Source organism: Gorilla gorilla, chromosome X, assembly GCF_029281585.2.
Source record: "Gorilla gorilla gorilla isolate KB3781 chromosome X, NHGRI_mGorGor1-v2.1_pri, whole genome shotgun sequence".
NCBI classification, from domain to species: Eukaryota; Metazoa; Chordata; class Mammalia; order Primates; family Hominidae; genus Gorilla; species Gorilla gorilla.
Window position 1 is genome coordinate 38,374,011 of NC_073247.2, and position 21,768 is coordinate 38,395,778.

Here is a 21,768-nt window from a genome sequence, read left to right on the forward strand (position 1 = left end):
GGTCATTGGACACTTTCTTGACGGAGACAGCATTGTGGAACATTAAATAGATGTCACTAGTCATCACCTCTAAATTGTTGGCCTGATCTTGGGTGTTCTAAGGTAACCCTTGAATGTTGGACAAGGAAGGTGTGGCGGATGATCTGGAGCTGTTAGGTTGTGGGCAATAATCATTGTACAGGGACTCTGTGCTAAAAATAAGACAAGGAATTCGTGAATCCAATGTGTCTTAGTTCAATTATAGTACAAATTTAGTTCAAATACTTCAAATACTGTAAGCTGGCTATTTGCCCACCATATATGTGGATTTTCTTTGCTTTTTAAAAACTGATACATTTTATATTTAGAGCAGTTTTAGGTTTATGGAAAAACTGAGCCAGAAATATCATTTCCATTTATTTACCCCTTCCCCTGTCACACGCAGTTTTTCCTACTATTGACATCTTGCATTAGTGTGGCACATTTGATACAATTAATTAATGAATATTGATAGATTATTAACTAAAGTCCATAATTTACATTAGGATCCATTATTTGTGTTGTATAGTCCTACAGGTTTTGACAAATGCATAATGTCATGTATCCACCATTAAAGTATCATACAGAATAGTTTCACTCCCCTAAAAATCCCTTACCCCTTTTCTTTTAACCTGAATGTTAATATACAAAGTAGATTTATCAACAGCATATGGTTGAATCTTTTATATTTTTGTATCCAATCTGACAAATTTTTCCTTTTAGCTATTGTGTTTAGAGCATTCACATTTAAAGTGATTATTAATATAGTTGTATTAAAAGGGTCTCACTCTGTCGCTCAGGCTGGAGTGCAGTGACGTGATCTTGGCCCACTGCAACCTCTGCTTCCTGGACTCAAGCGATTCTCCTGCCTCAGCCCCCCCAAGTAGCTGGGACTACAGGTGCAAACTACCACTCCCGGCTAATTTTTCTATTTTTTGTAGAGATGGGGTTTCACCATGTTGCCCAGGCTGGTCTCAAACTCCTGAGGTCAAGTGATCTGCCTGGCTCAGCCTTCCAAAGTGTTAAGATTACAGGCGTGAGCCACCACACCCAGCCTTAAAATCTGTTCTTTTATAACTGTTTTCTATCTGCTGCATTTTTTTTTCTATCTGCTTTTTTTTTTTTGCACTGTCTGGTTACACTTGAGCATTTTATATGATTTTATTTAATCTCTTCTCCTGATAAATACTTCATACTTAAAATTTTTCAGTGGTTTTCCTAAGGTTTACAATATATGTTTTTAAATAATTTAAGCCCACATTCAAATAACACTACACTGTTTAACATGTAGTATACCTTCCTTATAACAGTATGTTTCCAGTTTCTCCCTCCATCCCTTGTAACACTGTTGTCATTCATTTTACTTATCCATATGCTATAATCAACCCATACATTGTTACTATTAATGCTTTAAAGAAATAATTTTTAAAGAATGACAAAAAAATAAATATTTCATTTTACCCGCATTTATTCCTTCTCTGATGCTCATTTATGTTCATCCACATTTATGACCTATATCAGTTTCCTTCTGCATGATGAAGTTAACATCTTGCAGAGCAGGTATGCTGGCAATGAATTGCTCCAGTTTTTGTCTGTCTGAGGAAGTCTTTACTTTTTCTTCTCCTTTGAAAGATAATTATGTTAGATATAGAATTCTTGGTTTGAACTTTTATTTCTTTTAACACTTGAAGGATTTCACGTTATTCTGCTCTTGCTTGCCTGGTTTCTGATGAGAATTTTGCTATAATTTTAATCTTTCTTTTCTGTAGGAAGGTAATTCCAGTCCACTTTCTTCATAATTTTTGTCTTTTTTTTCTGCAGTTAAAATATGATATCCTAGGTATAATCTGTTAGAGTTGCTCTTTATCTTGCTTGGTGTTCTCTGAGCTGACTGGGTCATCTATGCTTTGTTGTCTGTCACTGATGATAGAAAATCCTTCGACACTATCATGACAAGTATTTTTTTTCTGCCCCATTCTTTCTTTATTTTCCTTCTGACATTCTAATTACTTGTATTTATACCTTTTTATATTATCCCATGGTTCTTGGATATCCTGTTAATTTTTAATTCTTTTTATTCCCCTTTCTGTTTCATTTGGTGAGGTTTTTACTAACCTATTTTCAAGTTTAGTAATTATTTCTTCAGCTGTGTCATGTTAACTAATAAGCCTGTCAATAGCACTCTGCATTTCTCTTACTGTGTTTTTGATTGCTAGCATTTAGTTTTTATTCTTTCCTATAGTCTTCATCTCTCTGCCAACATAATCCCCGTTTGGTCTTGCATGTTATCTGTTTTTTCAATTAGAGCCCTTAAAATTCTGATCATACCTATTTAAGTTTTCTTGTTTGATAATTTAAACATCTGTATCATGTTTAAGTCTGGTTCTGATACCTGCTTTGTCTCTTTAGATTGTTTTCTTTCTTGCTTTTTGGTATGCTTTATAATTTTTTGTTGAAAGCCAGACATATGTCAGTGTTAGGTACCAGGGAACATATGCTTTTAGTGTGATGATTGATATTAACATGGTTAGGAGTTGGCTTGTGTTTAATGTTTGTTATAGTATAGGTACTAGAGGCCTCACATTCCTCCAGTGTCTTTGATTTTTTTATCCTCTCTTTGCTTTAGGGTTTCTCTTTGTATTGGTCCTCAGAGAGCAGCTGTGTTTTGCAGATCTTTCAGCTGTAATCCACTGTTAGTATACTAGAGGTTTGTTTCTGTGGTGGTAGGATGTGGGAAAAAGAAAGTGTTCGATAATTTTTTTAAAATTTAATCTTAGTATTTTAGTAATCCTGCTTTTAGGGGGAATGATCACAAATATTTCCGTCCCTCCTCCAAGAGTATTAACACCCCACCCACCCACTCCAGCCCTTTGCTTCCTTACCTGGTTGCATCATTACCAATCTTTTTTTTTTTTTTTTAATCCTCGTCACATGTTGACTATGTTATTTTTTTTTATTACATAAGACAGGAAGGCTGAAAGGAGCTATAGTGGGGTGGAAATTAATTCCCTTAGGTGGGATAAGGTTTCTGTGTTAGTCTGGAGAATAGACCTCTGTAATATGGAAGGATCTGGAAAGATTATATAATGGTTATTCTTCTCCTTCCCCCTGCCAGATCCACCAGGGGATTTCTCTCAGGTCCTCATTGTGAGAACCTGGTGGAGTTCCTGGAGGGAAAGGCTGCATTAGTGTGGTCCCTTCTGTGATAGCAACCCCTAGGTGTTTTTTTGCAATCTCACACTAGTCTGCATTCAGCCTATAGCAATTTGTCAATATTACTAACGAACTAATTGGTTCCACTGTTATGGCTTTCAGTAGCTTCTGCTCCAGGTAAGCAAATAACTGTAATTATCTGAATGTGCCTGTCTCTTCAGATTTCAGGGTAGCAAGTTGCTTTGTGACTTCTTTGACCTCAGTTCTCTGTTAGGTCCAAGGAAAGTCATTGGTTTTCCATTTTTCCAGCTATTTCTTGTTGTAAAGATAAAAAAGATAACTCCTAAGCCCTTTGTATGTTGGTGCTAAAACCAGAAATCCTTAAATCCTTTATTTTGATATTATTTTACACTAGTGGAAATTGCAACCATAGTACAGAGAGTTACTACGCGCCTTTCTCCCACCTTCCTCTGACGATACCAACTTACGTAATAATAGTCCGATTATGAAAACGCAGAAAATGACATTGGTATAATATGATTAACTAATCTAAAGTCTAACTTGGATTTAAACACTTTTAGCATGTAATCATTGCTTTTGTTGTTTTGTTTCATGTTCTTTTGTTTGGTGTATAGTTTTATTGAATAGAAAGACTAAATAAGGACACCCCAAGAATAGATCACATGAGCCAGTTTCACTCACACAGAGGCATCTATGCTAAATAAATTCATAACATATTTAATGTAAGAGTGAATAAGTAGGCTGTATCCAAGAAATGCAAAAATGATACAACATTAGGAAAAAATGGTTGATTGGGATTTATCTACAATGATAGATTAGAGGAGAATGGCATTTGATCATTTCCTGGGGTACAGAAAAAGCCTTTGGAAAAAAATAACACTGATTCGTGGTATTAAAAAAAAACAAAATAACATTAGAATAGGATTTCCATTTCCTAAAATCTACAGAAAACTTGCAGAAAGGTGAAATGTTAAAAGCATCCCCATTAAAATGAGGACCAAGACACAAATGTATGGTAGCATCTCTACTGTTTTAAAGTGAACTGAAATACATAACCAGAGCAATAAAAATATTAAAATAAAAGGTACGAATATTGAAAGGACAGAGATAATAAATGGTGACAATATGCTCTTCTAATTAGAAAATCCAGATGAACCAGTGCACAAAATACTCAACAAATAACAGACTTCAGAAAGCTGTTGTATATATCACTATGGCAAACTCAGGAGCCTTGACATACAAAATCAATAAGTAATAAGAACAAATAATTGAAAATATCTCAACCATAATAGCAGCAAATATCCAAATTTGCCTAAAAAGAAACCTAACAAAAATGCACACAGTCTTTTTGCAGGCCACTATAAAAATCCCAAATAAATAGATCAGTGCCCTGTGTTTACTTATGGGGAAAAGAATATTATAAAGATGCCAATCCTCCTTAAATTATTTACAGATTTACTGCCAGCTGTGGACTGAATTGTATCCTCCTCAAAATTCATATGTTGAAGCCCTAATGTCCAATGTGACATTATTTGGAAATAGGACCTTTAGGGAGATAATTAAGTTTAAATGAGGTCATAAGGGTGGGGCCCTAATCCAAAAAGACTGGTTTTTAAGAAAAGGCAGAGAAACCAAAGTTCTCTTTTTGCAAGGACATAGAGAAGAATCCATGTGAGGACACAGCAAGAAGACAGCTGTCTGCTATCCAAGAAGAGAATCCACAGCAGAAACCAACCCTGAGGACACCTTAATCTTGGACTTCTAACCTCCAGAACCTGGAGGTAAATAAATTTCTAGGTTAAAAAAAAAAATACGTTGTTTAAGCCACACAGTCTATGTTATTTTGTCATGGCAACCTGAGCAGACCAATGCACTACCTTACATGTAGCATTCAAGATGGCAACCAGAATTTGGCTAGTATTTTCCAAAATCGACCCTGGAGAAACTATAGAAAGAATGAGAGAACAGTATCAACAACAGGAAAGAAGCAAAAATGAGAAATTCCTGAGGGACAAGAAGTCTGGGTTGAACCATTACTTATGTGTGGGAAACAGGTGGGGGCATACCCTCAAGTGGAAACAGGGTCCACAGCCGGAAATAGAAGCAGATGACAGAATTAGTTGGAGGAAAGATTTTGAAGTTTGGCCCTTGCTTCTTCCCAGTGTGCCTTGAGACAATGAATTTATACTGCTTCACTGAATAATACAATCTGAGATGGCGCCTCAGACCCTGTGTGTCAGTACCATATGGTAATATCACGACAGCACAAAAGTTTGGGTTGGCTGAAACAGCATGATTCTAGAAGCTGTGCTTAATAACCACCCAAAACTGGGATGCTGTTTTGTGGTGCAGCTTCCCCATATGTATCTAGCCTGCGACTTTGACCAATTCTTAAGGTTTTCAGTATGGAAACGACCCAGAGCTTTCAGGGAGTAGGTATTTCCCACAAAGCCTTTAATGAAAAAGCCAGGAGAACTCCCTACTCCTCCCCTCCCCCAACACCCAGGGTGGAAATCTGATAGGACAACCTACTCCAGAGGCAAGGAGCCCAGCTAGTGCTGAGCCCCAGCCCTGCTTTCACTCCTGGGAGGCCCAGGGCAGAGCTATCAGCATGAGATACCCTCTGACTTCCACCTCAAGGGTCTCAGGAAGATGAGACCCGTAGTCTGAGGAAGCCAGCCTAGGCTCTTCAGAGGAGAGAGGTGATTTGGAGGAACAAAGGCCCTCCACTTCCTCCCCTCCTCTTTATAGTGTTAATCTCCAGAGCTCTCCTAGTACTGGGCCAAGTTGCAAATCTCCCCTGGGCCTGAGGAAGGACTCAGAACCGGAATCCACTCCGCCCTGACCCCACCCCTCCAAGCTAAGTAGCTCCAGGCATGGCTGTTAGGGCCACCACACTCTCATTTCTGCTTTGGGGTCTCAGGAAGTGAAGACTTTGATCTGAAGCTGGTGGATTCCGGTAAGCAAAGGGAGAAATCCCAGTCCAGTAAATCTCAACCTCACAACAGAGGGTGGTCACACAGATGTCAGACCCCTGCAGTCTACCCTGGGAGGCCCCAGGCAGGGCTTTCAAGCTGAAGAGCCACTTCTTTGCCACCGGGGATCTTAGGGAGGTGGGAGCCTTGGTCTAATGGGGGTGGGGCTGAAAATCCTAATAATCTAGGATAGAGGCGCAGTCCCATAGAATCCTTTTCTTGTTATTGGCTCTGGCAGGCCCTAGTAGGAGCCTGTAGAGGTGGTTTTGGTTAAAACCCACCTGGTCTTTCCCTGCTGAAGGTGTACACACCATCTCATTCTCCCTCTTCCAGGTGTGTGAATTACTTGCTCTCTTGCCTATACTTCCTGCCCAGAGTAATCATGCCTCGGGGTCAGAAAAGTAAGTTGTGTACCCGTGACAAACGCCGCCAGGCTCAAAGTGAGACCCAGGATATCTGTGGTGCTTAGGCCACTGCAGCCGGGGAAAAAAGGCCCTCTACTTCCTCCTGTCCTCTTTATGGTGTTAATCTCCAGAGCTCCCCTGGTGCTGGGCCAAGTAGGAAATCTCCGGGCCCTCAGAGAGCCCCATCCACTACTAGTACTTCTGTAAGTGTTTCATGCACAAAATTTGATGAAGGTGCCAAGAGCCAAGATGAGGAAAAACCAAGCACCTCCCAGGCACCACCCACCACTGATCTTTTGAGCACAACCCCTCTAGACCAGAAGGCAATGTTGTTGGTGCAGTTCCTGCTGTGCAAGTACAACATGAAGGAGCCCATAACAAAGCATAACATGCTAAAGTATGTCATCAAAAAGGACAAGGCACACTTCCATGAGATCCTCAAGAAAACCTCTGAGGTCATGGTGCTGGCCTTTGGCATTGATGTGAAAGAAGTCCATCCAACCAGGCACTACTATGCCCTTATCAGCAAATTGAATCGCACCTGTGAGGCAAGGCTGAGTGGTGAGGAGATCATGCCCAAGACTGGCCTCCTGATGACTATCCTGTGTGTGATCTTTATGAAGGGCAACTGTGCCACTGAGGAAGATATCTTGCAGGTGCTTAATGTAATGGGAATAGATGCCAGAAAGAACCACTATTTCTATGGGGAGCCCAAGAAGCTCATCACCCAAAATTTCGTGTAAAGGACAGATACCTGGAGCGCCGGCAGGTACTCAACAGTGATCCTGTGTGGTATGAATTTCTGCGGGGTCCCAGAGCCCATGCAGAAACCAGTAAGATGAGAATCCTTGCGTTTTTGGCCAAGATCCATGATACTGTCCCCAGTTCCTTTCCATCTTTGTATGAAGAAGCTTTGCGAGATGAAGAAGAGAGAGTCCGAGGCAGATTTGCAGCTATGCTTCCTACTAGTGCCAGGGCCAGTGCACGTTCCAGGGTCAATTCCAGCAGCTTCACCCCTAGAGAAGTCTGAAGCACTTTCCTCACTTTGAAGAGAACACTCAATCTTTTAAGTAGTGGGGGACCCTGGCGGTGTTAGAGGGAACATAGTACGTATTATATCTGTATTCCTGTTCTACGTGAGTAACTTGTACACTTATCTTTTGTTTTCGTTGAAAGTTTTCAAATGTTATTTATTTTATAAAAAGGTTAATTAGCTTTAGAATCTAGCTGTATGAATAATATTGGTTACATATTTAATGTTGTTTATGACACTTTAGAGTTAAGAGGCTTTTTTTAAGTCCCTCAAGGGGAGATAATTTTAAGTTAAGCTGGCTGGCGGATCAGAGGAGGGTATGGGAGTGGTGAGAGGGGCAGGATCCTTGGTGGTGTGTCTGTGAGTTAAGAGACAGTCTGGAATGGAGAACTGCCTTTAGCTTTTGGCTTTTAGCAGTTCTCCACCTAGTGCAGGGATGGAAAATGCCCTGTGCTATTGTCCTAGTGCAAAAACTAGGTGTTCTACGTGTTTCATCTCCAGCCAGTTTCTGAGAAATAAGGGTGATGCCCTCAAGCGAGGTGGGATGCCCAGAGGCCATTGTGTTGGCACTTTTTGCCTTGGGTTGGGGAGTGCATTGGAAGAGCATTTTAACTAGGTTAATTTCAGTATAATTTGGAAAATTAAGGGAGGGCTGTACTTTGATAGGGGTTAAATGAATGAAAATAGGGGTGGTTTGGATCAAAGAGCAAGTGGGAGGGAGGGTAAGAGTTGGATTTTGACACACATTCCAGAAACATTGAGTTGCATCCAGATGGGGAGGATTCCCCAACATCCAAATTAAATATACCCTGCAAGGAGGAAGACTTACTGAAGTTTTTTTTTTTTCTTTCTTTCTTGCTAGGGAGAATTTTTGGCTAATTTGGTGTTCTGTGTCCTACAGCACTGCATATTCATGGACATTTATTTCTCGTGGATTAAAAAACAAAACCAAAACCAAAAATATCCCAGTTGAAGGGGTGGTATCACCTAGGGTAAAAACAAAATCATAGTAATAAATGTCACTTTTTAATGTCTCAATGCACACCAGTCACTGTACCAGGTACTTTACATACATCACACACAGTCCAACAGTCCTAGGGGACGGGGCTTATCAAATCCACTGCACCAATGAAGAACTCAGTGCTCACAGAATTGGGTAATGTGTCTACTTCACACAGCTAGTAAGTGACAGGATGGGACTAGACTCCTGGTCTGAATTCCTCTAGAGCTCACACGGAGTCTGAATTCCTCTAGAGCTCACACTGTTCCACTCCTCCCAGCCTGAGGCAGATCTTGGGTCTACTAGTTCATTTCTCTTCTCAATACTCCAAGATGTCTCTCAGACAATCAAAATAAAGATCCTATGGCGGAAGCACTAAAAGCAGGCCTGAAAAAAAAGGAAGGTGGAATGAGAATGAGACACAATCTGGGACTGTCTGTGGGGTTCATTGGCCTGGAGTACTCCCTCCCTTTGCCCCAGATTCTTCCAGAGCTGACTCTGCCCTGGTCCCTTCACATGGGTTCAGTCCAGCACTTTCTCACATTACTGTGCCCTTCCCCTGGGTCTTCCCCAGTGTGCCCACCTGTCCAAAATGGAACTGACCTGCTGATCAGCTGCACTGCATCCTTCTCTGGAGCCTGCACCTGCTCCTAGAGGAACACACAGCCCAGACTCACCTGCCTTCTCCAAGACTTAATTGACATTCCAACTGCCTATAAGTCCTGCCCTTTACTCTGTCTGGAATTTATTCCTTCCGGTGGGTTCTTGGTCTCGCTGACTTCAAGAATGAAGCTGCGGACCCTCGCGGTGAGTGTTACAGTTCTTAAAGACGATGTGTCCAGAGTTTGTTCCTTTAGATGTGTCCGGAGTTTCTTCCTTCTGGTGGGTTCATGGTCTCACTGACTTCTGGAGTGAAGCCGCAGGCCTTCACAGTGAGTGTTACAGCTCTTAAAGGTGGTGCCCCTGGAGTTGTTTATCCTCCCAGTGGGTTCGTGGTCTTGCTGACTTCAGGAGTGAAGCTGCAGACCTCCGCAGTGAGTGTTACAGCTCATAAAGGTAGCGTGGATCCAAAGAGTAAGCAGCCGCAACATTTATTGTGAAGAGCAAAGAACAAAGCTTCCACAGCATGGAAGGGGACCCAAATGACGTGCTGCTGCTGGCCAGGGTGGCCAGCTTTTATTCCCTTATTTGGCTCCTCCCACATCCTGCTGATTGGTCCATTTTACAGAGTGCTGATTGGCCCATTTTTACAGAGTGCTGATTGGTGCAATTACAAACCTTTTGCTAGACACAGAGTGCTGATTGGTGTCTTTACAATCCTTTAGCTAGACAGAAAAGTTCTCCAAGTCCCCACCGGACCCAGAAACCCAGCCGGCTTCACCTCTCATAAGCGTGGACCCCCTTGACAGAAACAGCCCGTTTCTTGTATTGTAACTGTTCACTTTAAGCAGTGAAGCTTGGACACCTCTTCATCTCGCTACATGCATCCACCACACTCAAAGCGTTTTCAAATCTGCTAGATGGGAGAGTCTGATTTGGCACAGAATCTACTGGTTCTTGCTTTATAACCCGGAGAATAGAGAGAAGATTTTGGAAACCATCCTGAGGTTTGAGGTCGAATTTTAATGGGGTTAATTATTTGAGACTGGCCTCTGAACACATACACCAGTTAGTAAACTTACCTAGGTAGTCTAAAATCAAAGCCTCCTCCATAGGCAGTCAGTGAGGAAAGACCACTGGAATCAGTGTGTAAGCAAACATCTACTGTGGCTAAATCCCTAAAAACCCAGGAGTCTTTCTAGGTGATTAGAAAATGGTTCCATGGCAGATGTGGTGGCTTTGATAAGAAAAGAAGAAATAATTCGGCATTCTTCCACTGCCCCTTGTCTTTCTGTTTACTCCTAAGGAAAATTTTGGTTTTAAGTAGTAGTGCAGATATTCTCACTGTCCCAAAATTCTAACAATATGCATAAATCACAATTCCCCTTAGTTAGTACATTTCATCAAAATTCATACCTCTCCTAAGAAGTAATCACAATTAATAATGTTTGTTGTTTTAAAATGTATTCTAGGCTTTTCCTTCCATAATGTGCTGTAAAAAGTACATTGTGAGTTTTTAACATACAACATACATGGATAACAGTGTACATATTGTTTTTCCCTCTTGCCATTGTCACTGAATGAAATGAATGCAAAAATCTTTCTGTGAGAGTACATATAGATCCACTTCACTCTTTTAACTACCCCTAGAATTCTAAAGTGTGTATGTGCTATAATTAATTTAACCAATCTCCTCCTGATGGACGCATTAGTTGTTTCCCATTTGCTGCTATCATTTGTAGAAGTGATATCAACATCATTGACCATGAATTCTTGGGCAAATATGCATGTTTTCTTACAGGAAAGACATAGCAAAGTGTAAATTGGATTAAAGTGGAAAAAATGTGATGATTGTAAATGTTTATTAATATTTCTGAAATTCTGTTCTAATAAAGCTGTACCAATTCATATTCTTGCATATTAATGTATGTTGATAATCTACATTCTCATAGGCATTTTATTTTATCAACCTTTTAAATTTTGGTCAAACCTTGGGGTGATAATATATGATCTCACTGTTATTTTAATTTCCCTGTTTTCCAAGAAGGTTGAGCAGAAAATTAACTTAATCTCTCATCCATAGAAAGTGGGATTCCTTTAGTGATGTCTTGGGTACCAGGATTTTCCTGGACATGCTTCAAAATTCTGAAATATCAGTAAGATAGTTCCCTTTACTTTGAGGAAGAAAGATTTGATCAGAATCACCAGGTGCTAGGGAATGGGTCTATACAGGATACTCTCAGCTAGTGAGGAAAATCAGGAAGACCTGGGGAGAGAGATCATCAAGTTTATAGAGCACAGGTCCCCCAAAGGCCAGGATTCCATGATATATTCTGTATATAACTGTTATAACATGGTTGTCAATATTTTAGATGTGGGACCTCTTATTCCAACTTAAGGCTTCCCCATAAATCAAATATCTGACTTGAAGGCAGAGAAGTCTGGGTGGGGGAACTGCAAGCCAATAGTCCTGTCTATTCAGTGCCCCTTCATCCCACTCAGGCCTGAGGCCACTTAAACCCACACATCACTGGGGTTCCCTAAGCACTACTGGGAAATCTTGGTGCTAGAAGACTCTTCCTCAGACATGGACTTGACATTCCTGCACAAGCATCTATCTGTGTGGATTCCATCTGCCCAATACACTGTATCCCAATTTTGTCGCTTAGCTCTCCAGCACTGCAGAAATGTGGTCACATACCTCTGCATGCCTAGCCTACCTTGCCATCCCTTCTCTTGTTTTCAAACCCCTCATTACCCACCCCACTCCCACCTGGACACATACAGGCACATTCTGTCCTCCTATCCACTCATCTCTTTTCCATTTTCAGCACAGGACTGGCTGCCCTCTCTTCAACCCACTGTCCTCACTAGTAACTTGCACAGGCCTTGCCTTCGTGCTGACTCCAATCCCTGTCTCCACTCCCTTCATAGCCCTGTTTCAAACTCTCCTATGGGAAAGAGACCTCTCCTACTCCCTTTACCTAGTATCCGTTTAACATTTAAGAGGACAGTGGGATTCCTTGTCACCTACGTCTCTTTCTTTTGAAAGTCAACTTCCCATTTTCCAAAGTTATTTAGGTTAGTTCTTTTCCCTCCTGCATTAAGTATGGTTATGTTTTTCACTTTTATTTCAGGTATTTTCATTTGTTAGTGTTTGGATGCCATATTGGATTTCCCCCACATTCTAATTGGTTTTAACTCTTTGCTTATTAATGGCAGTATTTCTTAAGAAAGTATTTCTTTTTATTTATTAATTCCTTAACAACAGGCATTATCATAATACAGTATATTGCTTCATAATATTAGCTGGCCATGATTGTAAGAATGTGCCTGAAATATGTATCTTGGTATTTAAATTGGAAAAAATCTATGTCTGTCTTGTACATTGTGGGGTGCTTTGCTTATTCAGACAAGTGCCTCATACTTATTCACTTTTTTCTATATACTAGTGCAAACACAACAGCTGAAATGTTTCAAATGTCTGCACATACCAGGGCTTAATCTGATCATATGCAATGGATTTAATACTTGAAAACAAGAAATTTAATGCCTCCATATGGCCATTAAAACCAGCTGAGGCACTACTATTTGTCATGATGTTGATGATGAGCCCTTTACTGCTTGTGTCTTTTTTATTATTGTTGCCAAGTAACTGAACAACTCATGCAGCATTGCTAAGGATAAGGCCTTTCCCTATTAAGAAGAAAAAGATGACAACCTGCTGTGTGAACAATAGGGAAACTACCCTTATCATTCTTGGCACAAACACTTCATCACTAGGGGTGCATCTTTACAAAAAAACTCTTTGAAATTTTTCTGTAAATATTCTGTTCCTGTTCACTGACATGAAATTTTTCAAAAAAAAAATATGATAACTCTCAGAAAAAAAATGGAGATAAAATCCAGAAAACGTATTATACATCTGTCTTTATCAAATAGTTGGTATCTAAAGACTCCACATTAGGAGAGATGGAAGCAGTTATTACTGCCACATGGCATCTGGCCCTACTTAATTCCAACAGAAGAAGCCTCCTCCCACTGTGTTGTAGAGAAGATGAAGAATCTCAAGTCAGATCAAAGGCCAAGTTGTGATTACTGTGAAAAGAAGAGAGGAGGATCTCATATTCCTTTTTAGCTATCTATCCTTTTAAGACATAATGTCCCATTTGAAATATTTGCCGCATGAATGTCAAAAAAGTATCAGATGGTAAAATAATAGCGGTAGCTCAAATCTATGAAAAATGGAGGTTCATGGAAGCATGGAGCATACTAAGCTCTTTCAAAACACGTCTTCTTAGTATTCCACAGTGATTCCCCCAAGAATAAAATCACTGACTTAAACTCTCATCTAATATTTAACCCCTTTTTACAAGTAAGAATTTTTTTCATATAACATGGAAATTTAGAAATTGATGCTTTTAGATTTATCATCATGTCTCGGATTTTGTTAATAGTTAGACATAACTTGCTCTATTATTTAATAGACCATTTATGTATATGTTTTTCTGTACAGTTGACCCTTAGACAACTTGGGTTTGAACTGCATGGATCTACTTATACATGGATTTTCTTCTGCCTCTGCCACCCATGAAACAGCAAGACCAACCGTTCCTTTTCCATTTTTCTCCTCAGCCTACTCAACACAAAGAAGATGAATATGAAGACCTTTGTGATGATCCACTTCACTTAATGAATAGTAAATATATTTCTTTTCCTTACAATTTTCTTAATAACATTTTATTTTCTCTAGCTTATTTCATTGTAAGAATATGGTATATTATACATATAACATATAAAATATGTGTTAGTTGACTGCATTACCAGTAAGGCTTCTGGTCAACAGTAGGCTATTAGCAGTTAAGTTTTGGGGGAATCAAAAGTTATGCTCAGATTCTTTTACTGCATGGGGTTTGGTGCCCCTAGCCCCCATATTTTTCAACGGTTAACTGTATAATAAACAAGCAAAGCATACTACAGGAATTTAAGATGTACAGCAAAACTTGATGTGTCCCTCTTTAAAGCACATGTTCACCCTTAAATGTATCTACGTGCTAAAAAATAGTGACATCTTACTATTGAGGTGTTTCAGTTCCCTACGTGTTCCAGATATTAACCTCTTTAAGATGTATGGTTCATAAACATTTTCTCCCATTTTATAAGTTGTCTATTCACTCTGTTGATTATTTCCTTTGCTGTGCATAAGCTTTCTAGTTTGATGCAGTCCGATTTGTCTAATTATGCTTTTGTTGACTGTGCTCTTGGGGTTGTATCCAAAATAATCTTTGCCAAGACCAATGTCAAAAAGCTTTTTCTCTACATTCTATTTTCTGGTAGTTTTTCTGCTTTCCTGTTTCAGGTCTTATGTTTAAGTTTTTATCCATTTTTAGTTGACTATGGTGTATGAGGTTCGAGATATGGGTATACATTCATTCTTCTGCATATGGTTATCCAGTTTTCCCAACATCATTTATTGAAGAGACTGCCTTTTCCCAGTTGTGTGTTCTTGACATCTTTCCTGAAGATCAATTCCCTGTAAATGCATGAATTTATTTCTGGGCTCTCTATTACATTGGTCTATATGTCTGTTTTTGTGCCAGTATTGTGCTCTTCTGATCATTATAACTTTGCAGTAGATTGTGAAGTCTTTGATTAGATTGCAGTAATGTGATGCCTTCAGCTTTATTCTTTTTGTTCAAGATTGTGTTGGTTATTTGGGATCTTTTTAAAACCCACTTAAAAATGAGCAAATAACCTGGAAAAACATTTCTTAAAAGAATACATGAGAATGACCAACAGTTATGTGAAAAAACGTTCAACATTACTAATCATCAGAAATGCAAATTAAAACTACAGTGAGATATCACCTCACATCTGTTAGAATAGTTATTATTTTAAAAAAGACAAGAGGTAACAAGTGTTGGTGAGGATGTGAAGAAAAGGAACCCTTTACACTGTTGGTGTGGAGGTAAATTAGCACAGCCATTATGGAAAACAGTATGAAGGTTCCTCAAAAAACTAAACACCTACCATATGACTAGTAATTCCAATTCTGGGTATATATCCAAAGTAACTGAAATCTGTATGTTGAAGGGAGATCTGCACTTCCATGTTCATTGCAGCAGTATTCACAATAACCAAGACACAGATTCAACCTAAGTGTTCATCAAAACGAATGGATTTAGAAAATGTGGTACATATACACAACGGGATGCTATTCATCCTTAACAAATAAGGAATTTCTGTCATTTGTGACAATGTGGATGAACCTGGAGGACTTTATGCTAAGCGAAATAAGGCAGGCACAGAACGACAAATACCACATAATCTCATTTATATGTGGAATCTAAAAAGGTTAAACTCAGCTGTAGCAAGTAGAATGGTGGTTACCCAAGGCTAAGGATGAGGTGAGTATTGAGGAGAGGTTGGTCAAAGGGTACAAAATTTCAGTTAGATGGGAGGAATAAATTCAGGAGATCTATTATACAACACGGTGATTATAATTAATGACAATGTATTATATACTTAAAAATCGCTACCACAGTAGACTTCAAATGTTCTAACCACAATAAATGATAAATATGTGAGTAATGATTATGTTAATTAGTTTAGTCACTTTACAATGTATACATATATCCAAACATTATTTTATATATCATAAATATTTACAATTTTAATTTGTCGATTAAAAAATACTGACAGCCTTTCCCAGGAATAGCTAAAATTATTCCTTCTCCATTTAAAAATTCCCTATAAGTAGGCGGTCTAATACCAAAAACCTAAACTTCAGCATTGAATGAGAATACTTTAGAGCTCTAAACATTTTAACTATTCTTCTCATTCATGTACAAATTTGTTAATCATAAGAAAAGGAATGCTAGGCCCCACCCCGCCCCTGCTCCGTGGCTGGTTTTCTCCGCGGGCACCTCGGGCGGGACCTTTAGATATGGAGAGTACTTGGGGGAACCCTGGCTGGGTGGGTGCGGCTCGCGCTCTGCCTGGCTGACTTAGTGCTGTCGCTCTATGCGCGCTGCACGTGAAGGCGGCGCGCGCCCGGGACCGGGATTACCGCGCTCTCTGCGTCGTGGGCACCGCCATTAGCTGTCCGCGCGTCTTCTCCTCCAGGTAGGGCAGGGGCTTCGGGCTGGTGGAGCACGTGCTGGGACAGGACAGCATCCTCAATCAATCCGATAACATATTCCCTTGCGTCTTGTACTCAGTACAGTTGTTAGGTTGCCTGCGGACGCGCTGGGCCTCTGTCCTGCGGCTGCTGAGCTCCCTGCTGTCTCTCGCTGGTTCTGTCTACCTGGCCTGAATTCTGTTCTTCGTGCTCTATGATTTCTGCATCGTTTGCATCACCACCTATGCCATCAACGTGGGCCTGATGTGGCACAGTTTCCGGAAGGTCCAAGAACCCCAGGGCAAGGCTAAGAGGTACTGAGCCCTCACCTCAAGCCAGGCTGGCCTCGTCTGCTTTGCTTTGGCATGTGAGCCTTGCCCAAGGAGGTATATCTGGGTCCCTAGAAGGCCCTAGATGCAGGGCCATCTAGCGTCCCCCCTCCCTCTGCCATACCCACACACGACAATGGACCAAATGTGCCACACGCTTGCTCTTTTTTCCACCCAGTGCCTCTGACTCTGTCCCCAAGGGCTGGTCTCCGAAGCTCTTGCCATTGCCCAGGGAGCTAAGGTTCTGAGCAATAAAATTTCCTAGATTAAAAAAAAAAAAAAAAAGGAATGCTAGTCTATAGAGAAAATAGCTAGAGGACACTTTTCCTGATTTATGTGTTTCCCTCCAATTGTCCAGTTGTTAATGCACTATAAATAAGTTAGTCAGATTTATTAATGTTTTTATTATTCGTGTTCTTGTTACATAACAACACCAGAGAAGCAGCAGACAATTCTTTATCACAAGAAAAGCTTTTGTTTCCTTAATACATTTTAACTCCTTATTACAGATTACAAAGCCGAAAGGTTTGGTTTTCTTCCTCAAAATAGTATAACACCGTGCTGGTATAAAATTATATATGAAAACATTATGGGGGATTCAAAGACTTAGAAGAAGAGTTTGGGCAATAAAAAATGTCCAATGTGGTCTGAATATATATGCTAATTTTCATTGCTGGTCACCCTACAAAAGGAGTTCTGTCTATAACATTCAGTGCATTCACCTATAAAACAAACATTTATTGGATATCAAAGACAAAATTTATCACATTCTCCTAATTTTTATTGTAGATGTAAAACTGTAAGTTTGCAACATGCTCACAATTCAATTATGTGTCTTTCATTTTGTTAATCTGGCCTTAGTATCTGTATCCATGTGCAGTTTTATTATCAGAAACTTGAACAAATGTATGATACAGTATTTCCAAAAGTAACTGAAAACTATTTGTCTTAGGTGTGATTAATGCAAATTAATTCTCCCCTCCCTCAGGGTATTTAAGTATAGACTCTTTTACATAAATCATATATTAATATATACAATGTGAGTATCTTTGAAAAGTTCTAACATTGAATATGCAAAATTAAAACAAATCCAGCATTAAAATCAGTTACAAAACTTATATGAGTCACATGTTCAGGGATACTGGAATGAATGAGCTTATAGTCATCATCTCTGAACTAACATTTCATCTCTCCAAGCCAATGTCTCAGACCAAGAACTTGATGATATATTTTCCCTCACTGAAGAATAGGGATATCTGTTTCACCTATTTCAAATTTTTTTAATGATGTTCATTAACTCTAGTGATTTTTCTCTTAAACTGTATCTTGGTATTGAATAAATGATACCCTATTGACATTACTCAGTCTGAGAATCTAATATTGTATACAAGTTGTTGTGTGTATTGATGTATTATATATTTTTCCTACTTAGAAAAGGGCCAGCACCTTTCATTATATTTACAAAAAGAGTTTAGTGATATATTGCACAGCATGGTGACTATAGTTAATAATAATGTATCATATAATTCAAAATTGCTAAAAGAGTAGATTTTAATTGTTCTCACTACAAAAAATGAGAAATAGGTGAGGTGATAGATATATTAATTATCTTGATTTAATTTTTCCACAATATATACATACATCAAAACATCAGAGTGTACCCATACATATGTATATTATTCATCAATTAAAAATAAAATAGGCTGGGCACGGTGGCTCATGCCTGTATTCCCAGCACTTTGGGAGGCTGAGGTGGGTAGATCACTTGAGGTCAGGAGTTCGTGACCAGCCTGGCCAACATGGTGAAACCCTGTCTCTACTAAAAATACAAAAAAAAAAATTAGCCAGGAGTATTGGCACACACCTGTAATCCCAGCTACTTGGGAGGCTGAGACAGAAGAATCGCTTGAACCCAGGAGGCGGAGTTTACAGTGAGCCGAGATTGTGCCACTGCACTCTAGCCTAGGTGACAGAGCGAGAGTCCTTCTCAAAAAAAAAAAAAAAAAGAAATGTAGATGTAAGTTTAGGAACTAATACACACACACACACACACACACACACACACACACACACATACACTTTATACATTGATTTAAGGTGTCTTCCACAGCCAGTGAAAGAAAACACAACTCAAACTGAACTGACCTAAATATTAAATCACTTTTTTTCCACATAACCGACAATAAAATTATATGTCAGGCTTCAGGTTTGGTTTAAGCAAATAACTTATGCTTCATTTACTTGAAATTATCTTGACTTTACCCATGCTCTTTCTCCATGTTTAGTCTGGTAGCAAGATGGCTGAGGCAGTTCTGGCCCCCACAAAAGCATGTAACAATTTGCAAAGGACGAGAGACAACCCTTGCATTCCAGTACTCCAAAAGACCATTTCCTTTCCTGATTATCCATTTATGTCACTTGTCCACTTTTGTCCAGTATCCCCTGTGTACTAATTAGCGTAAGCCAGTCAGGCTCATGTCACTGAGTCTTATGAGATCAGATTCTCCTGAAGTACATGAGATTACTAAATGTTTGATCTAAATCAAGATTCTGTCAGGATTTAGGTAGAGGAGAATGCATGTTATGAGACCTTCAACAATGACCACTACAATTGTACACTGCTGTATATTTTACTAGATTGATAATATTTAAGATGTTGATGGATGATTATCTACAGCAGGTTATGTGATAAAATTGTATTTTACAAGCTGTTCTGTTTTATGGCTATGAATGTGTATATATATCTCATTTTATTACAGTTCTATATCTTTAAAAAATGAAAAATTCACTGAATCAAAAAGAAAGGCAATATTTAATTAGAAATAAAATGAGTTCTAAATCTTTCATGAATGTATTCTGTGCAGGGAATTCTTAATGCTTTCCATTATTATGAGAGATAATATCAAGCCCAATTATTTCAAGTCAGGCTAAATCTTTCTACATTGAATGTGCTGAGATAAAAGCTCTTCAATTTATAGGTATTTTACCTAGAGCATAGGCCTTGGTCTTTGAAATATTTTCAGTGAAATTTATTTTTCATTATGCATTAAAGTTCTACTAAGTTTCTCACATGGGGCTTCCAATTTGGTTTGTCTTTACAAGGCTGGCTAGTTAAAAACAAAGTTTTGTTAGTTGCTCCTCTGTTTGTTCTCATATATATTTCTCTCCTCTTCCCATTTTGTATCACATGGGGGCTGACCCCAGGAGAAATACTTCTCCCAGATTCCTGAGTCAGCTGGTTTTAACTATAGTTTGCCAATTGGAGACACTATCAGAAGAAAGGAGAATTAAGGGAGAAGAAAGGGTATTTTTCACAATCTGCCAATGAGGCATGTTCAACACTAGCTGCTTCTCTATGGCTCCAGTTCCTACAGGAAATGATTCAAAATTCCTCCAGGAGATCCTGGTTACTGGGCTTTAGTAACCCCAGCCTCTTTATCTCTTCAACAAAGGTGTTGTAGTAGCTTTTGAGATGGCTAATCTCTGATTTCCCTCATCATTTCCTGTTTGGTTTTTCAGCAATTCCTTCTCCTACATAATCAATTTCCAGTATTAAATTTCTTCTGTCTTAAGTATTCTGAAGGATCTCTGATTCCAGACTGGAACATAACTGATACATCATTATGCACAGTTTTATTTAATTTACCTGTACCTAATGCTCGATTTTCTGTTTTCTGTCCCCACATTCCCAAATCTGAAATTGCTCTGACAACATTATTAATAGCATATGTATTGCCAAATCCAATGGGTATATTTTAGTTCACTGGAAACTTCTGCTTTCTTTGACACCGCTGACTACTCTTTTTCATAAATTGTTTATTTCATTTATTTCTACAGTGTTCTTTTTTGTTTCTACCCCCTAATCATTTTGCTTAATTCCTTTCATGCTCAAGTTTTAAAAACAATGTTGTTTTCTCACATCTTATTTTTATGCTCTACTTGAATGTATTTAGCTAACCTTAAGATTTTATGTTCCATTTAAATGCTGATGGTACCCAAATTAATTTTCCATCACTAAATATATTCTTACATTTCCTAAGCATATAACTAGGCATTTGCTGTATAATTTCAAAAATCTAACTTATTACCTTATACTTTCCAGAAACACACACACAGAGACACTAAACCAAGCAACCAACCACAATATCCCTGCCCCTCTTCTGTTGATTATCTTGTTGATGTCACCATAATCCACCTAAACACCTAAGAAAAAAATGTGGGGTTCATTACTGACCATTGTGTCTGCAAAGAGTCTTACCTCATGGTGTTCTTGCTGTGTGTAGTCACCTCCCACCTGTATAACCAGCAAGATATTGCACAAATGATGTCGAGGCTAGATTGTAAAAAGGATTCCAGCTTATACCATTTCCTTCTTGAATCACAGGTTGTAGGCAAAGCCAGCTGCCATTTCATAAGAACACTCAGGCAACACTATGGAGCTGTTCATTGGCAAGGAAATTAGTTCTCCTGCCATAACCAGCAAGGAACTGAAGCTCTTGCTAACAGCTATGTGAATTAGTTATTTCGGAAGCAGATCCTCCAACTCCAGTCAAGCCAGCTGACATACAGCAGTAGCTGACATCATGATTGCAACCATGTGAGAAGATTTGGGCCAGAGCCACCCAGGTAAGCTGCTCTAGAATCCAGACCTCCAGAAACTGTACGGGATAATAAATGTTTATTGTTGTTTCATAGCTGCTAAGTTTTGGGTAATTTACTAGGATAACCAATAGAACTATTCTGTTTCTCTTATTCTTTACTAATCGCCAAGTTCTGTCAATATTATTGCCCAAATATTTCTGGAATCTACTCTTTCATCTTTAAACACTACTGTTCTGGTCATTATCAACTCCAACTTGAATTACTTCAGTGGCCCTCAAAATGATCTCTTGTTCCAGTGTGGTGTTTTGCAAATCCATCCTGCTATTCCACTCTCAAAGTGATTTATGTGGAATTCAAATTAACCAAGCTTCTTTTATACTTAAAAACCTTCAGTGGTTTTTTTTTCTTCAAAAGATAAAAGCAAAGTACTTGCCATGATGTAAAGAGTCTTAGGTAATCAGAAACCTTTTTTATTTTTTTCACTGCAGCTTTATTTCTTGCAACTTTTCAGCC

The 21,768-nt window shown here is 39.0% G+C and overlaps 2 pseudogenes; both read left to right on the forward strand.

Moving 5' to 3' along the window:
* Positions 1–6,549: 6,549 nt before the first annotated feature.
* Positions 6,550–7,601, forward strand: LOC129529798 (melanoma-associated antigen B10-like; annotated as a pseudogene).
* An 8,549-nt stretch (positions 7,602–16,150) lies between these two features.
* Positions 16,151–16,633, forward strand: LOC101152420 (vitamin K epoxide reductase complex subunit 1-like; annotated as a pseudogene).
* The last annotated feature ends 5,135 nt before the right edge of the window (positions 16,634–21,768 follow it).